This window comes from Macaca mulatta, chromosome 17 (assembly GCF_049350105.2).
Source record: "Macaca mulatta isolate MMU2019108-1 chromosome 17, T2T-MMU8v2.0, whole genome shotgun sequence".
Taxonomy (NCBI): domain Eukaryota; kingdom Metazoa; phylum Chordata; class Mammalia; order Primates; family Cercopithecidae; genus Macaca; species Macaca mulatta.
Window position 1 is genome coordinate 30,732,396 of NC_133422.1, and position 19,595 is coordinate 30,751,990.

At 38.5% G+C, this 19,595-nt stretch overlaps 1 long non-coding RNA gene and 1 pseudogene across 1 annotated transcript in view; one reads left to right on the forward strand and one right to left on the reverse strand.

Moving 5' to 3' along the window:
* Positions 1-19,595, forward strand: part of LOC144336145 (uncharacterized) — a 96,884-nt gene that overhangs the window by 41,075 nt on the left and 36,214 nt on the right. The gene's annotated exons all lie outside the window — the stretch shown is intronic.
* On the reverse strand, positions 6,127-6,850 carry LOC100430501 (small nuclear ribonucleoprotein G pseudogene; annotated as a pseudogene).

Sequence of the window (19,595 nt, forward strand, 5' to 3'; positions counted from 1 at the left end):
GGCATTCGGGAATACCACTTGTGCTTGTCCTGATTAGTGTCTTTGCACATGCTTTCTCTTTACTTGTATTGGCCTTCTGTCCCCTCAATTCTTCAAATTCTAGCTGTTGAAAATCTATCTACCCTTCAAAGTATATGCATGGCACTTTTCCTTTAAAATATCTTTTTTTTTTTTTTTTTTTTGAGATGGAGTCTCACTCTGTCACCAGGCTGGAGTACAGTGGTGAGATCTCAGCTCACTGCAACCTCTGCCTCCCAGGTTCAAGCGATTCTCCTGCCTCAGCCTCCCAAGTAGCTGAGACTACAAGCATGCACCACCACACCCAGATAATCGTTGTAATTTTAGTAGAGATGGAGTTTCACCATGTTGGCCAGTATGGTCTTGATCTCTTGACCTCATGATCCACCCGCCTCGGCCTCCCAAAACGTTGGGATTACAGGCACGAGCCACAGTACCAGGTCCCTAAAATATCTTTTATGAAACCTTTCTGAATTTTCTTTGACCAAATATGATATTTTCCTCCTTTGAGTCTCTAAAAAACTTTCAGCACTGTTATTTTACCGTGATCTTTAGAGTATTCGTATTTCTTGTCTTAGCCCTGTATAATATTATAAGCTTCTTAAAAGCATGGCTTATGTTACCTTCTTCAACTGTATATTTCCTGTAGTATTAGTGCAGTGTACTTTACAAAAATATTTTTAATCCCCTAACCATTTAAAACCATGGAGTTGGCCGGGTGCGGTGGCTCACGCCTGTGATCCCAGCACTTTGGGAGGCCAAGGCAGGTGGATCATGAGGTCAGGAGATCAAGACCATCCCGGCTAACATGGTGAAACCCCGTCTCTACTAAAAATGCAAAAAATTAGCCAGGCGTGGTGGCGGGTGCCTGTAGCCCCAACTACTCAGGAGGCTGAGGCAGGAGAATGGCATGAACCCGGGAGGCAGAGCTTGCAGTGAGCCCAGATCGCACCACTGCACTCCAGCCTGGGCGACAGAGCGAGACTCCGTCTCAAAAAAAAAAAAAAACAACTGTGGACTTACGATATTTTTTCTCTTTAGAAAGAATTGACTCTGTCCATATACTTTCTCAACCATATCTCATGTATAATCCACTTGGCAGGAAGGGGTAAGATTTTATTTTTAGCGTTGGTCTCTTGTTTACTAAAATGACGATATTTACGAGAGCATGTCCCATTCCTCTGATTCCTTACCATCTTCCTTATCCAGTTGGTAGGAGATAAAGAAACAACTAGTCTGGTCTGTTTTGTAAGTGAAGTCTCTTTCTCATTAAATATTGTGTGCAATATATTTTGAAGTAATGAATGATCAAAAGATTTCATACATATTGTCTTAGTCTCTGTGCTGCTATAACAAAATACATGAGACTGGGTGACTTACAAAGAACAGAAATCTATGGGTCACACTTCTAGAGGCTGGAGGTCCAAGATCAAGACTCAGTTGGATGGCACCTTGCTGCTGCATCCTCCAAAGGGGAGGAACACTGGGTCTTCATGTGACAGAAGGGATGGAAGGGCAAGAGAGAGACCAAACTCCCTCTGGCAAGCCGTTTTATAATAGCATTAATCTATTCGTGAGGACAGAGCCCTCATGGCCTAAACAACTCCCACACAAAACAATATTAAAGTACAACTTTAAGCAGTTCAGGGTCAACATGGCAGTTTTGCAATGTCTGGGATCCAGGCTCTTGCTGTCTTATTGCTCTGCCATCCCAGAGTGTGGCATCCTTGTCACCTCCTAAAGGCCCCACCTACCTACCAACACTATTGCATTGGGGATCAAATTCCCAACACATGAATTTAGGGGGGCACATTCAGACCACAGAACATATCATGACAGGTATTAGGTATGCTTTCTGTCTCATTGGATATATTTCTGCTGTAATCCTACCTCTGCTACTACCTATCCAGAGTACCTTGGCAAAGTCATTTAATCTCTCTGAACTCTGGAGAGTACGGACTAGGTCTATATTTTCAAGATTTTCTTTTGAGATGAAGAATTCTTTCATCCCCCGCCCCAAAAAAATGACTTACTCAGATATGCACTATGTAAAACTGATGAAATCAGAGTTGATGTAGTTTGGTTGAAAACTGAGGAGGGAGTTTTGAAAAATGAGATGCGAAAAACCATAGACAAAGTGACCTCAAGAGTTCATTGATGTCTAGCTGCTCTATTGTTTAATCAAAGAATATAATCAGGGCTAGCAGATTCAAACTAGTACTGACTGGTAGGGGTTTCTAAAATGCTAACTGATTGAGGGCATTAACATTGAGAGGCAGATAGCACTTCATACCCATTAGAATGGCTGTTATGAAAAAAATAATAATCACAAATGTTGGTATGGATATGGAAAAATTAGAATCCTTGTGCATTGTTGGTGGGAACATAAAATGGTGCAGGCACTGTGGTAAACAATATGGTGGTCCTCAAAAATTAAATATAGAATTATCACATGATCTAGCAATTTTACTTCCAGATATACACCCAAAAGAATGGAAAGTAGGGACTTGAGCCAGTATTTGTATACATTATTACATTATTACAGCAGCATTATTTATAAAAGCCGAAAGGTGGAAGATACTCAAGTATCCTTTGACAGAAGTATGGATACATAATATATGATATTCGTGCAATGAATTTTTTTTTCTTCAATTTAAATTTTAAGTTCAGGGGTACGTGTGCAGGATGTGCAGATTTGTTACACAGGTGAACGTGTGTCATGGTGGTTTCCTGCACCTATCAACCCATCACCTAGGTATTAAGCCCAGCATGCCTTAGCTATTTTTCCTAATGCTCTCCCTCCCACCACCCCACCCCCAAAAGACCCCAGTGTGTGTTGTTTCTCCCTGCATGTGCCCATGTGTTCTCATCATTCAACTCCCACTTATAAGTGAGAACATGCAGTGTTTGGTTTTCTGTTCCTGCGTTACTTTGCTGAGGATAATGGCTTCCTACTCCATCCATGTCGCTGCAAATGTTGAACTAATTTACACTTCCACCAACAGTGTAAATTCGTTACTTTTTCTCCACAACTTTGCCAGCATCTGTTATTTTTTGACTTTTTAATAATAGCCATGCAGAAATATGTTTCAAGACCTCCAATGGATGCCTGAAACCTCAGATAGTACTGAACCTTATATATATCATATTTTTTTCCTCTACTACATACCTATAATAAAGTTTAATCTATAAATTAGGCACAGTAAGAGATTAACAACAAATAATAATAACAGAATAATCATAACAATATGCCAGCATCACCACTCTTGCACTTTAGGGCCATTATTAAGTAAAATAAGGGTTACTTGAACACTAGCACTGCTGTCCTGCAACAGTTGATCTGATAACCAAGAAGGCTAAGTGACTGATGGGCAGGGAACATCTACAGTGTGGCTCTTCTGAACAGAGTATTTACGTCTTGGGTGGGACAGAGCAGGGCAGTGCAAAATTTCATCATACTACTCAGAATGGTGCACAATTCAAAAATTTATTGATTATTTCTAGAATTTTCCATTAATATTTTTGAACTGTGGTAGACCCCAGGTAATTGAAACCTCAGAAAATGAAACTGCAAATAACAGGGGCTACTGTATTCCCAGTTTCATCTTAAGGTTTTTATTAATGAACATCTTATCCTAACCAGGCTTTGTTCATGAGTTAGACGAGGAGGAATGGTCCAAACTAGGAAAGTTAGAAACAAATGCATGACTTTAGGCAAAGACAAATAGTTAAATATTAAAGTACACCAGGACATTCTTGTGGCAGGGATAGCTTGCAGTCACATGAATTCAGAAAGTAGATCCACAATCAAGATGTAAATCCTAGATAGAAAGGTCCATTGAGAATATGAGTTCCTTTACCCAAAATAAACAGAGGTTAAGGATCCAGATATAGGCATTGAGACCACAAAAGAAATTTTTTTTCTGTCTAGAATGCATCTTTTCCTTACACTTAGAAATTTGTGACACAAAATAATGACTGTTGAAAGATATTCCATGTTCTACTGTTATGATTAGAATTAGAAGTTAAAAGTTGCACAGTGAAGCTTGGGACTTCTGCATCCATGGTGGTGAGTCTGGAGCCAGTGGGAGACTCCCATGTGGAGGCTGAGAATGGCATTAATAATAAGGAAATGAAGATAAGGTGTGGATCCTTGTGAATCTGGAGTTCTGGATCATACTGGAAGTAGACTAGCCTGAACTATTCATTCAAGTCAATAATTCCATTTTTTGCATAACCCATTTTGAGCTGAAATTTCTGTTTCTTGCAACCAAAAGACTTCTGTGTTGTATAATCACTGATATAACAAGCTATTTCTATATAGTTAGAACACTGTCACAAACTTTAGAGTAGAAAAACCTATATTCATGACATAAATATATAATATGTGTTTCTATAAATGGAAGATATATTTCACTGATTTTGTATCTTCTATCAAATAGTGATATAGAACTGATGTTGACTTAAATAGTAACCATGCTACATATATATATTTTTTATGTGGTTGACATAATTACTTATAAATGTTAGATCTGAAAGGGACTTTAATCCAACTGTCTTATTTTATACATGAGGAAACAAGATTCAGAGAAAATGAGTAAATCTTCAAAGGTCATAAAGACAGTTCTAGAACCCAGGAGGTTTCTGGGTATGTAGTTGAGACCTCTCTCCAGTACATTGAATTAGTAGGACATGATTTGACTTACTTACATTTAAGTCGATGCCATAACATGCCACATATTATCTTAACATCACAATACATTAAATCAAATACCAAGTTGTAATGACCAGTTTTATGTGTCATTTGTCCCAAGTTATTCAATCAAACACGAATCTAGGATTTGCTGTGAAGGTATTTTGTAGATGTGTAACATCTACAGCTGACTTTAAGTGAGGGAGAATATCTTAGATAGTCTGGTTGTGAGTCAGTCAGTTGAAAAGTGTGAGCAGCAGAGCCAAGATTTCTCAGAAGAAGAAGAAATTCTGCTTATGGACTGCCTGCGTCTTTCTGACAGCCTGCCCTATAAATTTCACACTTGTCTAGCCAGCCACTGTAATCATGTAAGCCAATTCATTGTAATAAATCTCAATATATATATATCCTATTGGTTGGCTTCTCTGATTAAACCCTGACTGACACACACAAGTACTATAAAGTCATTTTAGTAAACTTTTTAAAGAAGAAATCATCAAGTAACATATTTTAAGTATATTATGAATAATTATTAAAATTATAATTAACTACAATAGCTTTAATGAGCTTAAAAATATTATTCTACTATAGCACACCATGAATGATAATATTAAAAACTACTGAATTTACATTTATACCCTGACTTCATGCTCCTTTTTAAAAATAATGAATTTTAAGAATTTTAAGCCCTAGCCATATAATTCAGTAATTTTGATGGAAAAGACATCATCTCTTTTTATTTTTAAAAATAAGTTTCTTGAAATCTTGTCACTGGCCTGCGTTAATGTTCTCATTTTCCTTGTGGTAAATTTATAATCTTTTCTAAACTCTCCATAAAAATAAAAACTCATAGTCTTTCCTTAATGTTTCGATCTCATTTTCACTGCCTTAATTTTACTTTCACTGTAAAATGAAATAGAATTGCTATGGTAAGCAATAATGAATCTTTGATGCATTGCTTTTTTTTCATTGACATTTTTAATTCTGTCTTAATAGAAACTGATTTCGTGCTCTGTTCTGTGGCCTACAGATATTCTAAGATGGTTTAAACAGTTTGATTAAGCAATAAATTTCAATATATTGATTACCTGAGTATATATATCTATTTATTAATTGTGAATAATGACATATTATGTTATTTCACATGCTCTTCACTTCTCCGAGTGAGTAGTTCTCAATTATCCATACTCAGAGAAAAAACAGTGGAATGAAAAATCCAAAATGGCAGATCTTCCAAAAATTACTTACATTTGACCTCATATTTAAACACATGGAATTAAACCAGACAGACATTGTAAAGGGCCTGGGATAACACTTAGCATTTTACATATCTGTGGTTCTCAATCTTGGCTATGCGGCAAAATCAAATGTGGAAGTTTTAACATGCATGCCAAAGTCTTGCTCCCAGCGTTATTTCATTCAGTAGGTTTGGAGGGGAGTCTTGGCTTGAGAACTTGCTTGCTTTCCTCTTCCACAGGCTCAGCTAATCCATTGAGGCTCTTCACGTTACTCTGGAATCACAAAATGTAAGAATAAAAAGGGTAGAAAGTCCTGTTGTCCAACCACTCATTCAGTACTCAAGAATCCTAAGCAACAGCCCACAGTGGTCACCCAGCCTTGCTTAAATCCCTCCAGTGACAGCAGATTAACTTCTTCCTAAGGCAAGCTGCCGCATTCTGAAGATTGCTAGAATCTCCCTGAATTTTACATTCATACTTCCCTTTTCAGTCCCCAACTTAGGATGCCTTACTGTCTTTCTTTTTTTGTTTTGTTTTGTTTTTGACTGTTACAAAAGTTTACTTACAAAAAGTTTTATATGAAAATACACATGACCCAATATTTACATCACAGTAAAACAGGCCCTTTGGAGAGGGGACATAAATGTCTCTCCTGAACACAGTCATTATATATCCTTGTTCCAAGGTTTCTAACAAGATGACACCATTTCCTTGTATTACCACCACTCCATTATTGCTCTGTTGCCCACCAGCTGCCATCTCTACACATTCATCTATCACAAGATTGATGAAGGGATGGAATCCCCCACAATATTCCTTGGACATGTCTGCCACCATTTAATTTCAGTGATAACGTTTTGCCCATAAATAATTTCAACATGGAAAGGTAAGCTTTGCTCATAGTGTCTACTCCATGGACTCACAGAGGTCTTGAAACAGAATTCCCCTTCCTGTCATTCTGTCACATATACTCCTACTCTATCAAATGTTGCTGCAGGAAGTCACAAAAAAAGTGTTGATTGGATCATTCCATATCTGAGTTACTCACTATTGCTTGCCAACTCTTGTATTCATATTTTTTGTCTGCTTCTCAAATTCCCCATAGCAGCTGAACAAAAACTTTATATATTCTTAAACCCCATCCCCATTCCCACATTCCCAAAAGATGATCTCACCTCCCAGTTTTTTGTTTGTTTGCTTAGATATTAAGACTATCTTTTTGTATTTGTCTTTTCCATCTCTACAATTGCCTATTTTCACCATTTAAGATGATACTTATGATGACCCTCTATTGTCAAGAAATGTCCATATTTTTCCAACTCTTAACAAATTCACTTATGTCCATCACAGTCTTTCATGCCTTGTATGGAACATTTTTCCATAATTTGCCTATTCTTTATTACATATTTACTCTTTCTCATTGCCCAAAATTCTACTTGGGTCTCCTGTATTTTAAAAACAAAATGAAAAATTTTTTTCAGCCCCGACATCCATTCAATCTACTATTCTCTCTTCCCTTTTTTACACAACATATTTCCATTAATCTCTATTAGCTTCCTTGAGTTCCTCACTACTTCATGGTACACTGTCCTCTCCACCTCTGCCATGGTATTGACTTTCTGCTCTACTACAATAGACTGTTCTCAGCCTCATCTTCTGTGACCTCTTCCCAGAATGTTATGTGCCTCCCTTGATGTGATTTCTGCTTTCTCTGGCCTTTCTAGCCCTCAGTTGATATGCATTCCTGCTACAGCACCTAACCCCTTCTAATAGGTGTTACAGTATCTGCTGCTTGTCTGATCTGTCCCATTAGACAGGAGGCCACATATAGCAGGGACTTACACAGAGAAGGCAATCTGTATGTATTTGATGAACAACATTCAACATTTTAGAAATTTGTAAGATTTTAAGTAACAACAAAGCCACATAGTAAAAATATGTCTGGGTAGCCAGCCTCCCTTTTTCCAATTTTCCCTCTTCTTGCTGCTCTTCACTTTCCTCTTCACATTAAAAATAGCTTTTATAGCTGATAAAATTTATGTGAGAAACCAAGCTGAAGCCCAGCTTAACCTCCCTCAACTTTCTCTTCTTCTTTCTGAGGTAGGATACATTTATTATTCATTAAATCATATCTGTGTGTGTGTGTGTGTGTGTGTGTGTGTGTACACACGTGATACGTTCTCATAAAGGATTCTCACCAAACAAACTAAAACATAAAGCCTCCTGCCACTGACAGTTTGATGGGTATATTTTAAGTTATTTCATCTATGCAATTAATACCTTCAAAAAAATGCAAGCCAAGATTTGCTATAAATAATCCTGATCAGGATAATCAAACACTGTAGTCATGTGACTTCCTATTTTTCTTTCACTTTGATTTATATCTGCCATGTTTGTTAGATACAGCTACTACTGTTTATTGCTGTTAATTCCTTGACACCAAATCTTTCTGAAGGGTGTGTAGGATTTTCCATTTTTCCCAAATGTACATGTATGTTACAAATCTTTCCTCTAAGTGGGGAAATTTATAGCAAAAAATAAATGTTGCATCTGTTCAAATTGTCAAAGAAATTCTGAAAGAATGGAAGTGAGTACATTTAGCTGAGCAACAACACCAAAATGATAAATTCTGGGGAAAAATAATGACTTGGGAAAATGAGATTACAATATATGGACAAAGTCTCAAATGGAGCTCTGTGACATGAATGCAGTACATAATTCATTTTCAATCATAAATTGTTCCTTTGCATAAGCACTTATTAAGTATCAGGCACTGTTCTAAGCACATTGCATGGATGATGGGATTCAATCTTCACTCCATCACTAAGAGGTAGATACTGTCATTATTCACATTTTATCGATGAGGAAACTGTGCCCAAGTCACACTATTTGTAAGTAATAGATCAAGTACTCAAATTCAGATCTGTCTAACTTGAAAGCTCACTATTTCATTTCTTCAACAAATATTAATTGAACACCTACTCTGAGCCAGACATTGAGAAACAAGCAGACAATGATTGCTGTCCACATGGAGTTTACAATCTAACAATGTAGAGAGGCATTAATTAGTTAGTAAAACAAATCATTATTTGGATTAAAATTGTCCTACACACCACAGGCAAAGGCATATTATGTGATCTATTCCAAACTTCTAGACAGTGACTGTTAGAGGTCCAATAAATTTGGTTGAATATTGAATAAGATTGCTTTGAAAGTAAAATGTGGTGGACTTAACCCTGTCTTAGTGGAGGCCAGGCAAGGCTTCCTGAGAAGGTGACATTTAAGCTGAGACTTGGAAGATGATTTGAGCCGATAGCAGGTAGGAAAAGCTTGCAGGGAAAGGGTGTTTTAAGCTGTGTGCCTACAGTGCTTGATTCAAGGAAGAACCTTGGTAGATAGAAGGATGGAAAGTAGACTAGTAAAGCGGAAGCATAGTCGGCAGGTGAGCATGAGTACGTAAGGGCGACCCAAGACAAATGGAGGAGACAAGAAAACTATGGTCACCAGAGGCACACGAGCAATATAAAGATTTTCATCTTACTTTTAAAAGCAATATGTTGCTGGGCGCAATGGCTCACGCCTGTAATCCCAGCACTTTGGGAGGCCAAGGCAGGCAGATCATTAGGTCAGATAGAGACCATCCTGGCTATCTTAGTAGAGACAGTGAAACCCCGTCTCTACTAAAAATACAAAAAATTATCCAGGCATGGTGGTGGGCACCCGTAGTCCCAGCTACTTGGGAGGCTGAGGCAGGAGAATGGCGTGAACCCGGGAGGCGGAGCTTGCAGTGAGCCGAGATGGCGCCACTGTACTCCAGCCTAGGCAATAGAGTGGGACTCCATCAAAGAAAAGAAAAGAAAAGAGAAAAGAAAAGAAGAAAAGAAAAGAGAAAAGAGAAGAAAAGAGAGGAGAGGAGAGGAGAGGAAAGGAAAGAGAAGGGAGGAAGGCAGTATGTTGCCAGGAAAGGGTTTTAATAAGAAGAATGTCAGCAACAGATTTCCACGGATCACTGTAGCTAGAGTGTGGTCAGTGAGGAAGTCAGTTAGTTGCAGCAGCAGTTCAGTCTTGGACAAGGATGCCAGCAGCAGAGAAGAGGAGAAGTGAACAGATGAGTCTTGCTTAGGAGATGAGTGTCTAGATATGAAGGCTAAGACAGAGTGCATCAGTCAGGGTGCCTGTGTTAGTTTTCTATTGCTGTGTAACAAATTACTCCAAATGTAGCAACTTCAAACAACATTTATTATCTCACACAGTGTCTTCAAAGGTCAAGAAACTGGGAGCAGCTTACCTAGTTCTAGCTCAGTCTTTCAAGAGGTTGCCGTCAGGCTGTTGGCAGGTGTTGTAGTCATCTAAGTTTGGACTAGGGCTGGAGGAGCTGCTTTCAGTCTCACTCACATGGTTGTTGCAGACCTTAGTTCCTTACCCTGTGGGTCTCTCCATGGGACTGCTTGACACAGAAGCTGGCTTCCCCAAAGTGAGAATTCCAGAGAGACTCTGAGACAGGGAGGTGATGGTGGGGAGTGGGGAGAGAGAAGGGGCAAGAAAAAGAGAGAGAGAGAGAGAGAGAGAGAGAGAGAGAGAGAGAGAGAGAGAGAATGTGAATGAGAAGGAAGCTGCAGTGATTTTTAGGATCTAATCTCAGAAGTAACACATCATGACTTCTGCCACATTCTACTGGTCACATTGACCAAGTCTGATACATCGTGGGAGAGGACTACACAAGTTCGTGAGTACCAGGAAAGATATCACTAGGGGCCACCTTGAAGGCTGGTTACCACCACCATGTGATGGCACTTTCAAATTAGGGTAATTTGTGAACTTTCTCATGCACACGTGAGTGTATGTGTATGAACAGTTTGTTTTCTTACAAAGGGACAATTTATAAATATATGTGCAAGGATTAGGCAGACCACAAAGGGATCATGCAAGTTCCTAGCACTCTAAGGAGAAAGAATCGTGGAGCGCAGGGACACCATGAGAGGAGTTGTGCTGGGAGACACACTCACAGTGATGTGCTGGAGCCACCTCATAGGACACACGAGAGCTGACTGCATCTGTTTCCAACTTGTATTCAATGATGTCACACTGGTAACCTAAAATAGGTCATGGTGGGAATACGGTACCATGGTAATCAGCAAATACTATAAACCAGAACTTTTGTTTTGTTTGGGTTTTTTTTTTTTTTTTTTTTTCAGAAAGCCAGTTGTTAAACATTTACTAGTACACCACCAAGCATAGACAGATGGAAGCAACCTCTTAAAGTGGTAGCTAAGAGAACTCACACCCAGATCCTACTGTCTCAAGGCAGAGGGAGGACAAAACTCAACCAGGAAGCCAGAGAACACAGGAGCCACTCTACATGCTCTGCACAAACCATCCCCTGGAAAAGATAGCAGAGCAGAGCAGGATATAGATTAGAACCGCATAGTAAGGCTACCTATCATGAATGCACTCCAGCCTGGGTGACAGAATGGCTCTTCAGTGTCTTCTTCAAGCAGGTGTGTGGACAGTGATTCAAGTAACTGAAAGAGAAACCAACAAAGTATCATTTGTCACAGTATCTCAATTATTCTCTCTTAACCATCCTTATCACTCTTGATTTCCCACATCAATGGGGGGAACTTTGGCAGACCATTGAAAACATTAAATTTTCTGGTCAGGTTAGTGAATGAGTTTTGCTTTGTTTTGGTATTTGTAAACAATGGAAACTAACTCTGGCTAAGTTAAGAGAGAAAAGAAAGATGTGGGATAGCTCCCAGAATGAAAAAAGAACCTGAAGAGTGAGACTCAGAAAGAGCAGCCCTGGGTTATCCAAGGGGTAGAAAGTGTTTGATCATCTCTTCAGAGCATCATTGTTGAAATCCTGGTCATAAAAATATATATATATATATATATATATATATATATATAAATTTTTTTTTTACACTGTCCTTGACTTACCCTGCTCAAGATACATTCGTCTAGAATAAAATTTGATTGGCCAACTCTCTTGGCAAGAAGCAAGTTTCCTTAACTAGTGGTCCCACTGGGACTGCCACAATGAGGAGCCATTAGTTCCCAACAAGCAACTCACAGTGCTCTTAAAAACAGGAACAGGAGCTGGGAAGCCAAGGAGCCGCAAACGTCCTCAACAATCTGGGACATGACCTTGCTCCAAGGTCCCTCTTAAGTCACAGGTAGAGGGGAGCAACATTCAGACCACTAAAGTGGAAGTAATTGAGAATTAATTGTTCTTTTAAAATCTTTAGCCATAATATCAATAATTCAGAATGCCATAGAATTTGACATTAGAAGTTAACATTTAAAAATCAAAGGTATATAAATAAACATTGGAATGAAAATAAATAGGAAACTGGAAGAAAAGCTGAAATGTGCTCCTGTATAAAAGGTAAATCAAAGCCACTGTTGTGTCATATCTGATGACCACATAAGTATGTTCCAGTAGCATTGGGAATAAGTGGAAAATTTACAGTTAAAATAGAGACAGGATGTAAGCATTGTGAGTTTGTAGGTGACTTTCTGGTACACATTGGTTGTAAATATGAGGTCAGAGAAAATTCTTGGCCTTGGCGGGACATAGCGGCTCACGCCTAAGAGGCCAAGGGGATTGGATCACATGAGGTCAGGAGTTCGAGACCAGCCCAGCCAACATGGTGAAACCCCGTCTCTACTAAAAACACAAAAATTAGCCAGGCATGGTGGTACATGCCTGTAATCCCAGCTACTTAGGAGGCTGAGGCACGAGAATTACTTGAACCCAGGAGGCGGAGGTTACAGTGAGCTGAGATTGCACCACTGTACTCCAGCCTAGGTGACAGAGTGAGTCTCCATCTCAGAAAAAAAGAAAGAAAGAAAGAGAGAAAGAGAGAAAAGGAAGGAAGGAAGGAAGGAAGGAAGGAAGGAAGGAAGGAAGGAAGGAAGGAAGGAAGGAAAAATTCTTGGCCTTTAGGGCTGTGGGTCCCCCTGGTCTGCATTGTTCTGCTCTTTCCACTCCTCCAAGCCCTGCTGTCCTTCAAGACTCAGCCCACATGTTTTCCCTCTGAGTCTTCCTGGACCAAATCCAGCCCAATCCGTGATTAAGTAGTGTTTGTCATGTATGCCAAGTACTTGGCACTTTTCAAATATCCCCTTAGCTTGTTACACACATCTTTTTAGGTAGGAGTCCTGATCTTCATTTAGGGTTCAAGAATATTGGAGGCAGGATCTTGATAAGTTGGCTGTTGGAGGTTTACTACAACTTTATAAAAGCTTGATCTTTCTACCTTTTTCTAGTTCCTCTTCTTCCTAAACCTCAAAAATATGGACCTTCACAAAGGTTTGCCCCTCTTCTCTCTTCTTTCTACCTCACAATGTTATGTGTTAAAGATTGATTAATGAGAGTATACATATGAAAGCCCAGGAAGGACTTAGGTGCAGATGTTTTAATTTTGTTTGATGCCCTTCCCACTACAAGGTCCCCCAAGCACATGCACATCCCTGTAATGCTTACTAATATTGATAGTATTTGCCTCATGCTACATGTACTTTCTCAATGATCTCATCTACTTGGGTAGTTTCACTGTGATCTTTTAGGGGACAACTCCCCTTCTGCCTCCAGCTGACTCATCTCCCAGCTTCAGGCCCGTATTTCCAATCGAATGTTCTGTATACATCTCAGACTCAGCACATCCTAAATTGAACTTATCCTTCCATACAAACCTAGTCCTTTTCTTTATGGAAGCACTTGATCTCAAGTCATAACTGTTCTAGATGTGAGTCATACTTGAAGTCTCAGAAACATTTCAGCTCCAGAATCCCCCTCTCACCCCCTCCTACCCAATATTGGTTGCCAAATCCTGGTTGAGCCTCCCAGTCTTCCTAATGTTCTGTTTCTCTGGATCCCCATGTCTGACCTTCATTAAATTTCAACTCAAATCCTGCTAGAACATCCCAACTAGTTCCTCTCTCTGTTCCCCACTTCAGCCCATCCTTTATACTAACTATCACCAGAGTTCTTCCCCTAAATCACCAATCAGATTATGCCAAACCCAGGAACCACCACTGCCCCACAACCATAGATCCAAGTTTTTAGGCCTCCTGCTGTTACATGTCAACAAGCTATCCACAATTTGTAGCACCAACCAAGCTGTCTGCCCTCATCTCTTCTGAAATCCTCAAACCTAGTGCCATCTCCATATTTCACATTCCCAGAATATGCCCTCCACCATCATACGATTAACTTGGCTGAAACGATTTCCTTTGTCTTGAGTGGTCTTGCCACCAAGATCTTTATAATCCTGCATCCTCCAAGACACCTTACAAATTTTACCAACTAAAATTAATTATTCCTTCTAACAGTAATAACTGCCCATTATAGAGAACTGAATATGTACCAGGGCCTTGACAAACACCATCACATTTAATCCAGACCACAACCCAGCAAGTTAGTTATTACAGACCCCCAATCCTTTATCTAAAACCATGAGGCCAGCTGTGCTTTCAAATTTAAAATGTCTTGTTTTTCAGAAGGGTAATACACTGGTATGTATATCAGTTTCACCACCTGTAAAATGGAGGATAAATACAAGAACAGCACGTCCCTTATGGTATTGTCGTGAAACAGGCAAGGTGTCCCTTCTAGAAGACCCAAATGAAATGCCCATTCAAATGCATTTTTTGGGTCTATTTGTTTGACTGTTATTTTAGCTTTTGAATAATGTGTTACTAGGGAAATAAACACATTATTGTGTGTTTATTTATGGCTCTAACTTTACAGTTTCCTAGTATGTAGCAGGAAGGTGATTTTGGCCTTCATTTTGTTGCATGTTGTGTTTCTTTTTTATTTTTTATTTGCAACTGTTACTTCTTTCTGCTACTTAGCCTAACCCCCCCTGTACTCAGCATTTTCTATCAAAAGCCCAGGCCTCCTGCCACCCCAGTTACAACCCTTTCTTCACTTTTCTGGCCTATTTTATTATTAATTCCTAACTTTCTCTGGCAAAAGAAAAATTATTTAGACAATGATTCGCTTCTCTGACAAAACCACTTCATGACAATTATATTAAGTTTTAGGAATTCAATGTAAGCACCACCAATACATTTTTTCCTTTTATATCACCATGGGTCTGGATGCAGAAGAGACCAAGAATTTAGTACTGGAAGAGACCTTGAATCTCAGCTAGCACATATGACCTGGGTTTGTTTAATTATCTACTATATTCGCGGAAACGAGGGAGCGGGAAGTTGTAGTGACCTGCTCAAGCTCATGCAACGAGTTAGCAAGACAACACTGGCTAGATCCTAGCTGATTTCACCCTGCATCTGTTTTCCATTACTATTGATTAGTTTGTTTTTCCTAAAATTTCAAATAGGATCATGCAGTGTGTATTTTTTGTATCTGGCTTCTTTCACTCAGCATAATGTTGTTGAGATTCATCCACATGGTTGCATACATTGGAAGAATATGCTTTTTTATTATTGAGTAATATTTTTTTGTAAAGACATACCACAATTTATTTAGCAATTCTTCTACTGATGAACATTCGGGTTATTTCCAGGTTTTGCCTATTATAAATAAAGCTGCTATGAACATTCTTGTAATGGTGTTTTGTGAACATATATTTTTATTTCCCTTGGGTAATAAATACTTATGAGTAAGTTTGATGGGCTATAGTGTGGGTGCACATTTTATTTTATAAGAAATTGGTGGTGGCTTTACATCCTTACCCACAGTTGGGGTTGCCAGTTTTTTAAATTGTAGTCTTTCTAATGGACTCGAAGTTATATCTTATTATGATTTGGATTTACATTCTCTTGATGATTAAGTTGCATTTCCCTGATGGATTTTCATGCACTTACCAGCCATTCCCCATGCCTTCCTTTGTGAGGTGTTGGTTCAAATCTTTTGCCTATTTAATTGGGCTGTTTTTCTTCTTATTTGTGAGTGGTAAAAGTTTGTTTTATATGCTCAATAAAGTCCTTTGTCAGAGGTAAGCGTTATAAATGTATTTTTCCAGTCTGTGGCTTGCATTTTTGTATTTTAAAAGAAGTCATTAGAAGAGCTAATTAAAAACAAAATTTAATGAGATCAAATTTGTCATTATTTTCTTGTATGGATTGTGCTTTTAAAATTTCATTTTACTTTATTTTATTATATTTATTCAGTATTTGTGTCATAGCATGAATCATGCTTTTTTTGTATCTTATCAAAAACATATTTTTTTTGCATACTCCACTGCCACAAAGATTCTCTCCTATTTTTTCCAGAAGTTTTATCATTTTAGCTTTCATATTTATGTCTTTAATCCACTTTGAGTAAATTTTTATGGACAGTGTCAGATGAGGGTTGAGGTTCATTTTTTTTCATGTAGATTTCTAGTTGCTTTGGTACCATTTTTGAAAAGACCATACTTTCCCATTGAATTATCTTTGTACTATTGCTGAATATCAGTTACCACAGGTGTATGTGTTTACTTGTGTATTCTATTTTATTGTGCCCATTGTTTGGACAAATCATGCTGTCTTGATTACTACAGCTTCTTGAAATCAGGTAGAGTAATTTCTCCAATTGTTTCTTTTGCAAAATTATTTTGACTATCCTTGGTTCTTTTAGAATTCGTTTGTCAGTTTTTACAAAAAGTCTGATATACCATAAATAAGATATATCACATCATTTATTTAGACCTTCTTAAAATTCTTTCAGCAGTCTTCTGTATTTTTCAGTCTATAGGTTTTGTGTATATTTAATTTTCCATAAGTATTTCATGTTTAATGTTATCATAAACAGAATTTTAATTTCACTTTGCAATTGTTCATTGCTTGTTATATTCTTTATTTCCTTGTATAGAAATACAATGGACTTTTGTATATTAACCTTATATCTTTTCTCTTTTTAATTTGAGACAGAGACTTGCTATATTGCCCAAACTCCCCCCGAACTTCTAGGTGCCAGCGATTCTCCTGCCTCAGCCTCTTAAGTAGCTGGGATTATAGGCACATGCCACCATGCTAAACTGTGGCCTTATTTTTTGAGATTTCATTAGTTCTATTATATTTTTTCTTGGTTCTTAGGGATTTTCTATGAATACAATAATTTTATCTGTGAATAAAGCCAGTTTTATTTCTTTATTCAAATTTATGTTTCTTCTGTTTCTTCCCTTCTTTTTCCTCCCTCACTCTCCTTATTGTTTTGACAGATCTCTAGTACAGTGTTGAATAGAAATGGTGATAGTGGACAAGTTTTCTGTATTCCCAGTGTTAGGAAAAAAACATTCAATCTTTCAACGTTAAAGATGATCTTAGCCTTAAGTTTTTTGTTTTTGTTTCTGTCTTGTAGATGTCCTTTATTAGGTTGAGAAAGTCACCTTCTAATCCAAATTTACTGAGAGACTTTTATCTCTCAGTAAATGATGAGTTACACTGATTAATGTTCAAATGTTAACCAACCTTGTATTCCTGGAATAAGCCCTCACTTGTTCACTATGTATTATCTCCTTTTTATATCTGCTGAATTTGATTTGCCAAAATTTTGTCTTGAACTTCTTAGGCCTGAGAATCAGGAGAGTCAATAGTGTTAGTGCTGGTCCAGAAGCCATCATGCTTCAAAACCAAGAAGAGCTGATTTTCCAGTTGGAGTCTAAAGGCAAGAAAAGACTGATGTCTCAGGTTACGCAGTCAGGCAAGAGGAGTTCCCTCTCAGGGTTTTTGTTCTATTCAGGTCTGGAATTTATTGGATGAAGTCCACCCACATTAGGGAGGGCAATCTGCTTTATTCAGTCTTCCAGTTAGATATTATTCTCACCAGAAACTCCTCACAGGTACATCCAGAGTAATGTTTGATAAAGTGTCAGGACATCCCATGGCCTGGCCAAGTTGATACATAAAAGTAACTATCACACCTCTGAAACAAACATTTGGAACCTTTAAATTTCAAAGTTGAAAGAGAATTAAAAATTCTCTAGTCAGAATTTTTTTGTTAATTGTTTTGCGTGCAATTAAGTGATGTCTAGAGATGTAATGGGCTGACCTAAAAATCACTACATTCATTCGTTTACTTAAAAATTCAACATTTATTTTAAAAACATTATTAAGCGTTAACCATATAATTGTCATTGAAGATATAAAATTAGTAAAAACAAAAAGTCATTGAATTGTGTATTTAAACAAGTCAGTATTATGGTACATAAATTATACTTCACATAAAGCTGTTATAAGAAATAAGATCCGGTTCTTTCCATCACAGAGATGACAGTTTAGTGGAAGTGTGAGGCAAGCATAAATGATTACAATAACTTGTGAACATGCTATAACAGCTGCATGCTTAGCCGCTTAGCACTGGAGTACCAGGGCTCAGGCCTTGGACCTTTTATATTTTCTTCCCATAACCAGTCCCTTCATGATTTCATTCATGGCTTTAAAAATCAATTGCATTTTGATGACTCTCAAATTTTTATCTTCAGCAGATATCACTCCAAATTCTGAGTTCTTATCCAACTGACAACCTATTATCTCTCTTTTAAAGGCTAAAGAGCATCTCAAACTCAATATGTGCAAAACCAAATTCTTAGCCTTCCCCTCCAAATTTGCTCCCTTCTACAACCTTCAGCTCACTTCATTAGCAGCTTCATCTTTCCAGTTGCTCAGGCCAAAAAACCTTTGAGTCATCTTTAATTTCTTCCTTTCTCTCATACACTGCGTTTAATCCATCATGAAATCCTATTGGGTCTACCCTTAACATATATCCAGAATCTGACCACATCCAACTACCTCCCCTGCTACAATCCTGGCCCAGGTCATCATCTTCTCTTGTCTGATTTATTATCTTACTCCCTAACAATCCATATTCTGTAACAACGAAAGATTCTGGGAACCTCTGAAAATGTAACCCAGATCAAGTCAGTTCTCTGATCAAATTCTCCAACAGCTTCCTATCTCACTCCTAGTAAAAGCCAAAGTCTCCAGGCATGGTGGCTCACACCTGTAATCCCAGCACTTTGGGAGGCCGAGGCAGTCGGTCACCTGAGGTCAGGAGTTTGAGACCAGCCTTGTCAACATGGTGAAACCCCACCTCTACCAAAAATAGAAAATTTAGCCAGGTGTGGTGGCGGGCGCCTGTAATCCCAGCTACTCAGGAGGCTGAGGCAGGAGAATCACTTGAACCCAGGAGGCGGAGATTGCAGTGAGCAGAAATCATGCCATTGCACTCCAGCCTGGGCTACAAGAGCAAAACTCTGTCAAAGAAAAAAAAAAAAAAAAAAGCCAAAGTCCTCACAGTGGTCTGCAAGACCCCATAAGATCTGGGCCTCCAACTCTACTACCTTTTGCCAATCTAGTCTTCATTTCTCTTATTTCTGTTCACTCTATTCCATCCATATGGCTTTCTTGCTATTCTTGAAATATTGGCAAGCTCCTGCTGAAGGACCTTTGCATTTTCTGTTCCCTTTGCCTGGAACTGTCTTCATCCCCATTGGCCACCCCCTCACCTCCTTCAAGCCTTAACTCCCATGTTACCTTCTCACTGAGGTCCTCCCTGACTACCCTATTTCACTTGGTAAGCACCCCCTCTACTTCCCACACACCCCCTCCCCTAGCACTTCTTTCCCCCTTCCCTGCTCTATTTTCTCCATAAACACTTACCATCTTCTAACATCCTACATAAATAATTTACT